The sequence below is a fragment of the Acinonyx jubatus genome, chromosome D4, assembly GCF_027475565.1.
Source record: "Acinonyx jubatus isolate Ajub_Pintada_27869175 chromosome D4, VMU_Ajub_asm_v1.0, whole genome shotgun sequence".
NCBI lineage: Eukaryota > Metazoa > Chordata > Mammalia > Carnivora > Felidae > Acinonyx > Acinonyx jubatus.
Window position 1 is genome coordinate 16770027 of NC_069391.1, and position 12320 is coordinate 16782346.

General features: G+C 37.7%; 1 long non-coding RNA gene across 1 annotated transcript in view; it reads left to right on the forward strand.

Moving 5' to 3' along the window:
* LOC128312125 (uncharacterized) overlaps window positions 1-12320 on the forward strand; it is a 262101-nt gene that overhangs the window by 102044 nt on the left and 147737 nt on the right. Inside the window, exon 2 of the long non-coding RNA XR_008291015.1 lies at window positions 1281-1425. This is a non-coding gene — a long non-coding RNA (uncharacterized LOC128312125). The remainder of the gene's footprint in view (window positions 1-1280; window positions 1426-12320) is intronic.

Genomic DNA, 12320 nt, shown 5'->3' on the forward strand with positions numbered 1-12320 from the left:
ATGCCCTCTACCTGCCTTTTCAGTCACCAAGTTACTTTTTATTCTATGGAAATACAGTGATTATTAGTAGGAAGAATAAATGAGATAAGAAGTCATAAGAAATCACTAGAAGTCATAAGAAATCACAAGTCATTTGGGAGGATTATTTCGTTAGTTTTTCTACCTTTCAGCTTGATAGCCATAAAATGTGCCCCCAGAAAAAAAACATTTGGTCATTAAATAAGTAAGTATTTGTGGAAAATCTATTTTGAGCAACGCCTTAAGCTAGGGACTCAGTAGAGAACCTTTTTAATTGAAATTATCATCATTATCATCTAAAGAAATTCTACAAACTTTGTCATATTTCTTTCATAGTCTGACAACTCTTATTGCGAATAACCCATTTATAGGTTCCATGTATTATGCTCCGATCCTGTATTCACAGGACATCTCCATCCATTGCCTTAAATCACCTGTGTGTAGGTTTGTCAAATATGTGTGTATATGTTTATACATACAGACATACACACATATGGAGTGTACTATTTATAGCCTAGGGCAGGAACACAGGACATTCTGAAATAGGCTTTACTTTACAAGTGGATGGTGGAAGAGGGGCTTGCATTTACAGTATTATTTAGAAGTACAGTAGCTAAGATCCCTTCCCTTTTAAGTCTGAGTGACCTGGGATGAGTCTTATCTGTGTCAACTCACCGGCTTTTTAAACTGACACAAGTCTATTTATCTCCTATCAGCCTCACGATTCTCATCTGAAAAGTGGGGAGAATAACAATCAGCCTCACTGAGTATTATGAGGTGTTAAATGGGAGGGATACATGAGTGCTAGTGCCCAGCACATAATTTCTGCTCAATGAATAGTAGCTTTTTAGTGCCTGTTGTATGTGCTTGTGATCATGACAGTCTTACACAGTAGTGTGAATTCATTTCCCATCATCATTTTTTTTCCATATGAAGAAATTTAGACTGAGAAAATTTAGATGATTATCTGTGTTTATGCAACTAGTAAATTACAAGATTCCAGACTCAGTCCCGCCTTTGGCTGTGACATTCTGCTAACGCCCTTCCTCTCTCTGGTATACATGTTTTGCACTCACAAACACACAAGCACAGATAAACCTAGACCTGCCATGTTCTTGTGACATTTTAGAACTAAGGAATCTTGGAATTGTAGACCTGTAAGGAACCATTACTAGTAACACTGGAAATGTAATTCTAAGTCCTTAGTACTCCCATTGAAATGTGTAGTTCTAACACATTTTTGCAAATTTTATCTATTTCAGTTCTGGAACTCACCAGTATATCTTGAGCTGGACAGAACATGCACTATGAATGCCAGCTTACAGAAGAGGAAAAAATAAGGATTCAGCATGTTCTTTGACTTTGCTTGGTTCTCAACAGCCTGACTTCTTCATGGCCACACATCTGGTAAGTGGTAAAATTTTGACTTGAGCCTTTCTAACTTCAAGTTCAGTGTTCTTGTAGACACATTACTTAACACATGAGTTAGAATCTCTCTCATTTACTGACAGATTCAGTATTTGCTCAGCACTGTTCTAGAGTTTTATGTCTCACAACTAACTGAAGCTTTGACACAAACTTTTAAGGTGTATGTGTATGTATGTGTAAATATATATTTGATAAAGAAAAAAAGGCCTGGAGAATTTAAGTAAATTACTCAAGATCTGACAGAAAAGAAGTTTAGAAACCGGCACATGAATTCAGTCATTGTACTGTGGGAGTTAATTCTCTCCCACTCTACTACCGTGCCTGAAGACTGAGACCAGAGAGCTTCACCATGGAAGATTTTCATACTAACTCCCCACTGAAAGCCATTGCTGCTTTCATGCATGAATTGTTTTCCAGCTTGAGTATGTTGTTCAAGGTCAAACAGCTATTTGATAGATACCATCTCTTTTCTACTTAGATTCAAACCATCATCTAATATGCATAATAATTGAATTTAACATTCATGAAAAAATTCGGTGTACCTGTTTCCCTGTCCTTACACCTTTTTCTTCATCTCTACACTCACTTAAAAATGATTCAGAGCAGCAGAAATAATTTTTTTAAAAAGCATGGTGTCCCAAATGCCTAGAGCGTTAGTTTTCTTACTCTGTAGATTCTAAGTGCCCACTAGCTGAACCTGAAAGATGTAATAACTTCCTGTGGGACCTTTCTGGGTTGTTGTTTTAAAGGGACAAACTGAGAGACATTGCCTTTAATATCCACTTATCCTCTAACCCATTGGGTCTTTTTACTGTGATACATGATGGAGCAGAAAGTGTTTAAAATGGCAGTGCATGTTGGTGGGAGGTAAAGAAAGAAGCGTTTCTGGAGGGCAGTTTGGCAACATAGATCAAACTGAAGGTGTGCAAATCCTTCAACCCAATAATTCTACTATAGAAACAAATTATAAGGAACGGTTTGAATAAGAGTAGGAGGGAGAGGAGGGGCAGAGAGAGATTGAAATATTGGCAAACAGGAAGCAAGCTAAATATGAGTTAGGAAACTAGTTGAATACACCACAACAAATCAATTCAATGGATTTATAAGGTTTTTAAAAAGTAATGATGTAAACCTGTATGTAAATGCAAGGAAAGATGTTTAAGAATTTTTGATAAGTAGAAAAACAGGTTATGAGTAAGTATGCATGTGTCTATTCGAATGCAACAAATGTTTATTGAGCAAAGATTAAATTCCAAGCATTGCTCTGATGCGATCAAATTTGTATCATGAGTATTTTGTGTGCACTTCTGTTTTATACACACACAGCAAGAGAGAGATCTAAAGAGTTGTTCATATAATGATAAATGTATGGGATTTGGGGAACAAATTTTGCTTTTATTCTATTTTCTTATCAGAATTCTTTACATTTCAAAAATAATTAGCACGTATTGTTTTTATAATTAGACAAGTCAAATTCATTTAGAGGAAAAATGAAATACCTGTCCATTGGCACATGGAATTTCTGCTCCAGTAAGCCCAGATGAAAGTCAAGGGACAAAAATGCCAGTGATGCTCTAGTTTCCCAACAAGTGAAAAGATGAAGCCCCCTCCGAGTTCTACTCTTGAGGGATCATATTTTAGGCAGAGAGAAGGGATCCAGGAAAGATTGTACTCACTAGTGAGGCTGTGGGGCTCTGAGCACCTGAAGTTCTCTGAGTTAGGGAAACAGTTGCATTAATTATAGCTAATGAAGTTTGCAAAAGGAGGCCAGAGGAAGGCTGTGTCAACAACTGTCCCTAGAGCTCAAAGTCACTTTATTATGCTGGACCTTAGCCAGAGCTGAGATCTGTTCATCTGGCCTCTGCCAGAGACCATGCATTTGGGTTCATGGAGAAGATCCCTGCAGTCAAATATTAGGCGCATGGATGGGGTCATCACCTAAACTCTGGTAACTCTCCCCTCTGGTTTTAAAATCATTTGGAGGAGGTGGGGTACCTGGGTGACTCAGTTGGTTAAGTGTAAGTCTTTGGGCTCAGGTCATGATCTCACAGTTTGTGAGTTTGAGCCCCACGTTGGGCTCTGCACTGACAGCCCAGAACCTGGAGCTTGCTTCAGATTCTGTGTCTCCCTCTCTGTCTCTGTGCCCCTCCCTTGCTTGTGCTCTCTCTCTCTCTCTCTCAAAAATAAATAAATAAACAGGAAGGAAGGAAAGAAGGGAAGAAAAGAAGAGAAATCATTTGGAGGAAGATTTTTAGAAAACACCAAAGCATGAGTAAAATATGTCTGTGATTCAGTAGCCTGGTGTAAACCTAAGCATGAGCATATTTCAAAAGCTCATTAGGTGGTCCTGAGCAGACTGCCAACATTGACAACTGGCCTTACAGAAAGAACTCTTGCATTCTTGTCTTATCTCCAATACTTACTGGTTGTGTGGCCTTGGGCATAAGATTTCATATGAGTTATCATTTGAAAAATAAAATGAAGATACAAATATTCATTTTACCAAACTCATGGTCGATGTATTATGTTAGAGAATATATATAAAAGTCTTTTGTAAAGTACTAAGTGACTAATATTATTGCATAAGTTTAACCAACTTCTCCCCCTGTCCAAATATGTGACATAATTCAAGGCCAATATATAATGCATCGTTTCTCAATATGTAGAATGTGAAGTATCTACATCAAAATCTCCTCGGCTTCTTGTTAGAAATGCAGAGTAAAATTTTTTTAAGTGTCGGAAAATAGGGCCCAGTATCTGCACTTTAAACAGGCAATCCAATGTGCTTCTGTGAAGTCAGGTTGAGAACCAGTGCTAAATTCTTGGAGGTATTGCAGTAGACCGGTAGCTCTCAGATACAGGACACAGATGGGCAGCAGTTCAAAAGTAGCAGCTCTACCAGCATTAGGTTAATGTTAATGACAAAAGCAGATGAGAAGATACAGACTGACTCTTGGTATTGATTATATCAGAGTGGATTTCCTTAGTGTTCTCCTGACTTTCTGTGCTGGGGCTTGCAAAAAGGACTTCTCTCATCCCTGTTTGGCTTGCCATGTGTGAAACTTCACAAGAGTTAAATGCATGATGTTGATTGCTGTTTCATCACTCCCCCATTACACTAAAGGTACAGGCTCTTGTGAGGAAGTAGGTGACTTTCAGAGGTCTATAGCTCCATAGACTGATTCAGCATCTTTCCAGAACAACGCTTTCCTCATGTCTAGTCTTCTTGCCTCTTATGCCTAGAGAGATGACTATCCTTGAGTTAAAAATGCTCTGAGAACTTCTTTATGAAATATTAAACTTCTAAGTATTATATCCTGCCTCCAGCAGCACAAACAACCTCCCAGGATGGAGAAGGAGCTTAGGATGCTTGATGATAGCGTGACCAATTCCTGTTTTTCTAGTACTTGGAACAATTGCCTAGCACAGAGTCAGCTCAGGGGACACAAGGTAACACACACTCTGTCAAAGTCTGTGAAATATGCCATACTGTAGACAGGCAGAACACCAGGCTGAGTAGCTAAAGACTTGGGATCATGTCCTTTTCCCAATTACTCATGAGCTAATATGAGCCTCAATTTATAAATTTATAAAGTAGAGAATGCAAAACTTTTTAAGAATTTCTCAAGAAACAAAAGATGGTGTGAGATTAGATTGAGAAAATGATAGGATAATGCTTGGAATGCCACTAAATGTACAAAGTTCTGGAGGATCTTACAGGGCTGTGGACAATGATGTGATAGCTAATTATCCCTCAATCAATGCTCTCCTCCCAAAATAGTACCCTTTGCAAGTGCTCAATGATTCCTGAAATTTCTCTATAAGAGACAAAAGCCCATCTTGCCATAAACTGAAGTCCTATTTTGGAGTGCAAATGACTCGCAGAGCATCTGCTGTCAAGGGGAAGTAATGGTAGAAAGCACTAAGAGCAGAGCACGTGTGCCTCAGCAGTTCTAAGGAGAGTAGACAGACTCATAGGGCCCCAAAATAAAGCTGATGAAGGAGGCAGGAAGAATAAGGGCAAGGAAAGTGGGGAAGATTCAAGATTTCTGAGTACAAGCAATGTTAGGGATGTTCTTTGGTACAAAATTCATGGAAGTTTTGAAATTAAGAATAACCTTCGTTTTTAAAACCTCCTCTGACTTGGGAGAAGTCTGGATATGACACAGGAACTGGAGAGACCTCTGTTTGGAGCAGAGAGGTCATCTTCTCCATAGGGAACATGAGGGAGGGGTGCTGGGCCTAGCAGAGCAGAGCATATTAGTGGCGGGTCAGCCCTTTCACAAGGATAAGCTATTTCTCCATAAAAGTAGGCTGCCTAACAGACAAGGGCAGGAAACACTAATTCACAGGCTTTTAGTGGCTGACAGACACTTCACATTCATAACTCGCTCTCTGCTTGCCACAGCCATTAAAGCAGTGGCAGGGGGCTTGTGCCTCCAAAGAGAACAAGATGACCTTGGTCAGGGTTGGGGGGGAAGAGGATAAAGGGGCAGCACAGAGAGATATTGAGATCTACTCTTATAACAGTAAAAGTAGAATTAAAATAGTCTAAGGCCATTGCCACTTAAACCTAAAACCTCTCACCACCATCCCCAAAACATACCTCTCACCCAGATAACTTGATCTTCAGTACAGACTCATAGATGCTCAGAATAGGACAAAAATAGAACCTAGTTTCCCGCCCCCCCCCACCTCCTTTACAAAGGTCTAGACAGGATAAGCTATCTTTCCTTAGATACCAATATGTGAGATAACAATCTATTAAGTGGCATATTCAGACTGGAGATGGTAATATAGGAATATTTCTTGCAATATATCATTTAGCAGATCTCAAATTTCTGCAGAGTAATTTATCATTCTACATTTAGAATGTACTTTGTGTTTTTAAATGCTAAAAAAGTAAATATTTTACTTATCTCTTTCAGTTATAGGCAAAATAAACACACATAAGGTTTTAATAATGCTACTATTAAAAATGTGTATTGAATGCTTATATACAGGGCACTATGATAAGTGGTTCATGTGGTATTATCTCATTTAGCTCTCACAAGAACTTTATGAATCTGGGTGATTTGTTTTCGTATTAGAAAAGTTAAGACACTTGTTTATGATCACACAGTTAGTGGGAGGCAGAGCTCATATTAAACTCAACTTACAGGCCCTCAACAATCGTATAGATATATTTAGACCCTAAAGAGAAGCAGCCACATCCAGTGGTTTGAGCATAAACCTTGGAGGCCACAGTGTCTGGGTTCAATGTGGGCTTTAGCTATGAAACACTACCTAGTAAGTTATATAATCTCTTTGTCTTAGTTTCCTCATCTGTAAAATGGAATTGTTATTGGAACCTATGTCAGAAAATTGCTATGAGAACAAATTAAGTACACAAAGGTTATTGAACAACATCTGTCATAGTGTAAGCTTTCATACACATTAGCTAAAATTATTATTAAATGGAAAATAAGAAGGAAGAGTTTAAGAGGTGGAATATAGTCTAGAATCTGAGCATATTCCTTATGATTCAGCAAACAAATACTGAAGACCTACTATGTGCCAGGCATTGTGACACCTGTTGGGGAAATAATGATGAAAAATTCTAGTGTGAACCCTGGTAACAAGGTACAAGTTCAATTTGTTTCTTAAATTTGACATATGAGTGAAATCATATGGTATTTGTCTTTCTCTGACTTATTTTGCTTAGGATAATACTCTCTAGCTCTATGTCATTGCAAATGGCAAACTTTCATTCTTTTTGTGGCTGAGTAATATTCCATTGTATGTGTGTGTATATACACCACATCTTCTTTATATATTCATCAGTTGATAGAGACTTGGACTGTCTTTATAATTTGGCTATTGTAGATAATGCTGCTATAAACATTGGGGTGCATGTATCCCTTTGACTTAATATTTTTGTATTCTTTGGATACCCAGTATTACAATTTCTTGATCATAGGGTAGTTCTATTTTTAACTTTTTGAGGAAATTCTGTACTGTTTTCCACAGTGGCTGAACTAATTTTGCATTCTCAACAGTGCAAGAGAGTTCCCCTTTCTCCACATCCTTGCCAATACCTGTTGTTTCTTATATTGCTGATTTTAGCCACTCTGACAAGTGTGAGGTGATATCTCATTATAGCTTTGATTAAGTGGAATTTGAATAAAAACTTTAAAGAAAGAAGACCTGGTGTATATAAATATACAGTGGAATATTACTCAGCCATAAAAAGAATAAAATCTTGTCATTTTCGATGACATGGATGGAGCTAGAGAATATTATGCTAAGTAAGATAAGCCAGAGAAAGACAAATATGATTTAACTCATATGTGGAATTTAAGAAACAAAACAAATGAGCAAAGGGGGAAAAAAGAAGCAAAACAAGAAACAGATTTTTAACCACAGAGAACAAACTGGTGCTTACCAGAGGGGAGGTGGGGGGGGAATGGGTTAAATAGGTGATGGGTCTTAAGGAGTCCACCTTTTGTAATAAGCACTGGGTGTTTTATGGAAGTGTTGAATCACTATACACATACCTGAAACTAGCATTACACTGTATGTGAACTAACGGAATTAAAATAAAAACTTTTTTAGAAGTACAAGTTCAATAATGAATAAATAAATAAAGCCTGTTCAAATTTCACAAATCATTATAAGTGTTTCATAGCTAGTTTACAGATGAGGAAATTGAGGTTTAAGGGGCATACTTGGCAGAGGTTACAGGAATAATGAGGGACTGAATCGGTATTAAAATGAGTCTTTATCTAATTTTAAAAATCTGTGTTCTCATAGGCTCCATTATTCTGCATCATAAGTGTGTGTGTGTGTGTGCGCGCGTGTGCGCATGTGTCCTCAGTTAAAAAAAAAAAAGACACCAAATGGCCAAGATAATGCAGAAACCTAGATTTAAAACTTTCATTTAAAAAGTCCTTTTATCCACATTTTGTATCTGTAATCATACAGGTATACAGTAGTAAAAATTATAAAGAAAATCCTGAGATTGTCAGAACTTTTTGGATACCATAACAGAGTTATAGTTAGACTAGATTAAGTTACAGAAATAAAATAAATTTTATCCATACCTGATGGGTATCCTATCTGCCTGCCATATACCTCTTTCCACAACCATAGGCACAAAACCAATGACTTGAATCATGTAAAAAGGAAGCTTGACTTTACAACACGCTCTATACATGGATGAACTCCAGATTGATTAAATTCCTAAATGAGAAGGATATGTAATACAAGTTTAAAGTGTGTATCTTTATGACCTTAAGATTATGAAGCATTTCTAAATCAAGACCTAAAAATTGTAAACCAGAAAGGAAAACATCGGTTGATTTTTATATACCAAAATTAAATAGTACTTTTTAACAAAAGATAGCATCAACAAAGTTAACAGACAGGTACCAGTGTCAGAGAAGATAATTGCCAAATTAATAACTAACAAAGGATTAATTAAAATTCCTGCAAAACAAGAAGAAAAGCCTATGAAACCCAAAATAAAAATGGACTAATTATATGAATAGCACATGAGGAAAAACTTGACAGACTGCTTACCTGGAAGAGATGGTCAACCTCAGTACCAATCAGAGTAATGCAAAGCACAACAGTAACAAGATATGATTTTACACAATTAGGATGGCAGCAATTCAAAAAACTGATCCAGCATGCTTGTGATGATAGGTCGAAATGGGAATCCTCATGAACCGCTCATGTGACATAAGCTAATAAGCCACTTGGGAAAATAAAAAATCATGTTCCATTCATCACATGAGTTCTGTCCATACTCTGAAATACAGCAATGGTGCTCCTGTGTGTATGTCCCAGAGAAGCTTTTACAGGTGCACAGACAGCCATGTATTTTATTGTACATGGCCCTTTTTCCACATGTGGTAAATAGTTGGGTGCAATCTATGGTCTCTCAACAAAAGAGCAGATTAATAAAATGAAGTACATACTTAAGATTTACACTATGTGATGATCAGAAGATCTGAACTCTATATGTGATGATGTGGTTTGTTCCTCAAAGTATGATATTAAGGAAAAAAATATGAAAGAAATGTTTATAATGTAATATGACCTGTCATGATTTAAATGTCATACACCCACTACACAAACCATGTAAGACTTTCATATGTGTAAATAAATACATGGAAGCATAATGGAAAGGATTACTTGAATACAAAATTTATAGGTCCCCATCAGGAGGAGATAAGATTATAAATGTAAAATGCAGGGGAAATAATAAAGTATGTGATGACTATGTACTATGAATATTAGAGTGGCAGTGACTGTCTGAAGTAAGGGGAGAATGGTAAAGGAGTCATATATCATAATGATTTTACTATTTGTTGAACACTTACTATATGCCTTAGTCTGCACTTTCCATTAATTATCACATTTAACTGTCACAAAACATTACAAAGTGATTATCACAGGACTGTTTTACAAAGAAGGAAACTGAGGCATCAGGAGACAAAATTGCCAAAGCTTACAAGGATAATGAGGGGTTGATGCAAAGTTGATAAAATAGCACACTGTGAGTCTGAGTCCAAAGCCTATGTTCTCATCTCCAATATCCTGCCTCACGATTATTTCAAAAGATAATCCTATGTTAAGTTGTACAGAAGAAGGTGATAAAGTAAAAGTTTACTTCAGCCTAGAGTATCATGAATCATTTTAGTTTTGAATTTCCAACTCCTAATCACCTCGGCAAAACAGGCAGCAGAACAAAAGCTAATCTTGAATATGCTGTGCTCTGTTTTGCATAAGCAGGCAGTGGATGGGTATGAAACCCCTAACTCCTAGCATTGTTTGAAACGTGGTAGGCATCAAGTGGTTGTCCTCAAAATTATAAGATGGCTCAATTGAGACTCATGCTTAGTTACGCCTGGGTGCTTCAGTCGGTTGAGCATCCGACTTCAGCTCAGGTCATGATCTCATGGTTGAGGAGTTTGAGCCCCGCATTGGACTCCTGCTGTCAATGCAGAGCCCACTTTGGATCCTCTGACACCCTCTCTCTCTCTCCCCTCCCCTGCTCATGCTCTTTCTCTCAAAACGAAATAAACATTAAAAAAAGAGAGAGAAGCACGCTTTAAAAAGAGAGATGCTTAAGTTCGGGCTAAGTGGAATATGGAGTAGCTCAAGTTTGATTTATTTTTGAGAGAGACGAACGGAGAGGGTGTGCATGTGGGGGGGAGGGGCAGAGAGAGAGGGAGAGAGAATTCCAAGCAGGCTCCCCACTGTCAATGTAGAGTCCCACACGGGGCTCAAACTCACAAGCCATGAGATCATGACCTGAGCCAAAATCAAGAATCAGACACTTAACTGCCTGAGGCATGCAGGTGACACTACAGTAGCTCAAGTTTTAAATAATAGGCGCATAGAAACTAGGAGATTTGAATCAGAGACTAAATTAAAACCTTTATCACAGAGGGTGGAATCACAGAGTTTAATTTATTTGGACATTTAAAAAGTCATTGAAAGCAATGTCAAGAGAGAATCAGTAAAAAAGTTAGTTGTGTTTCCATTGATAAAAATTCAAGACCCCAGGTCAAAGGACAAGGTGGATGTTCAGTCAGAGCCCTGAAGAGCACACACGCCTGACTGAGACCATTGTCCTTTGTCCACCGCGTTACATATTTTCTGCTAGCCTAATCCATGATGCCATCCCCTGGGCAGTAAATACTCCATGTTTCTGAAGTCAAATCCTATTCCTTAGTGTAAGAGTTTGCATGCTCTGCTTCTGAGGATCCACAGCCTGTGTTATGGCTACACTCTACAGGCAGGTATATATTTCAGCTTGAGAAGTTTTAGGAAGTAGGCAGAAGGTGATTATAGGGAGTGTCTGAGTATTATCTTCATCAGTGCACTCTTACTCCAGGACCTACCCATTTTATCCCTCTCCAGTAGGTCTGAGGCAGCTATCCTAATGCTTAGGATGAAAATTTCATCCACCATTTAGTGAGGATAGAAAAACTATTTCCATTAAAGCCAGACCTTGTAACCGAAATACCCAGATTCTCAATCAGGGTGTCATGCTTGTCTCTGTGTTTCCATTTAACTGCTAATATGCAATGTTTCCCAGTTTAAAGGACAATAGGAGAAGGAAAGAAAAGAAAGAAGAATCTTTATGAGAGAGTTAGCAGAGGCAAGTCATGCCATCAGGAAGCATGGAGATAAAAGGAAAGTAACCCTACAAGACAGCATGTAGGTGAAGAAAGCACAGGGGCAAAAGTAATAAGATGTGTCTGTTATTTCTGAAATTTTCTGAAACAGGCTGGCTCACTTTGGGTTATTCATTTAATTTGACTCTGCTTCAGTTTTCTTATCTGTCAAATGGGATTAATTAGACATATCTTGAGTGACTCACAGGACTATTGAGGATAAAGAAGATAATACTTATAGAGGCTATTTGGAAAATGTTATGTAACTGCTTTTGGAACCTAAAAGGTTATTAATGACAATACGTGACCAGGGAAGGTGCATTTTAATTGATGATAGCTTAGATATATCAAGAGAAAAAATGTATTCTCACTTATATGGGGATGCAGTAGTAGGGGAAGTAAAAGTGTAAACATGAGTAATTTAGAAATATTTATTAAAAAAGGAATGGAAAGGTATTTTGTGACACAGAGAATCATTACAGTGTGAGAAGACCTCATAGGAGATGTCTTTTAGGCCAAGAAAATATATAGAAGAACACTGGGGATATTGAAGAAATAATTAGATACCTTCCTTGGGGAAAGGGGGCTGTATGAGGTGAGAAGATAAAATGGAGCACAAAGATAGAACATAAAAAGCTAATAATAAGACAATCTAGGAAGATCCAATGGAAGATTTCTTTCCTCTAGAGAAGTTTGTTGGATGTT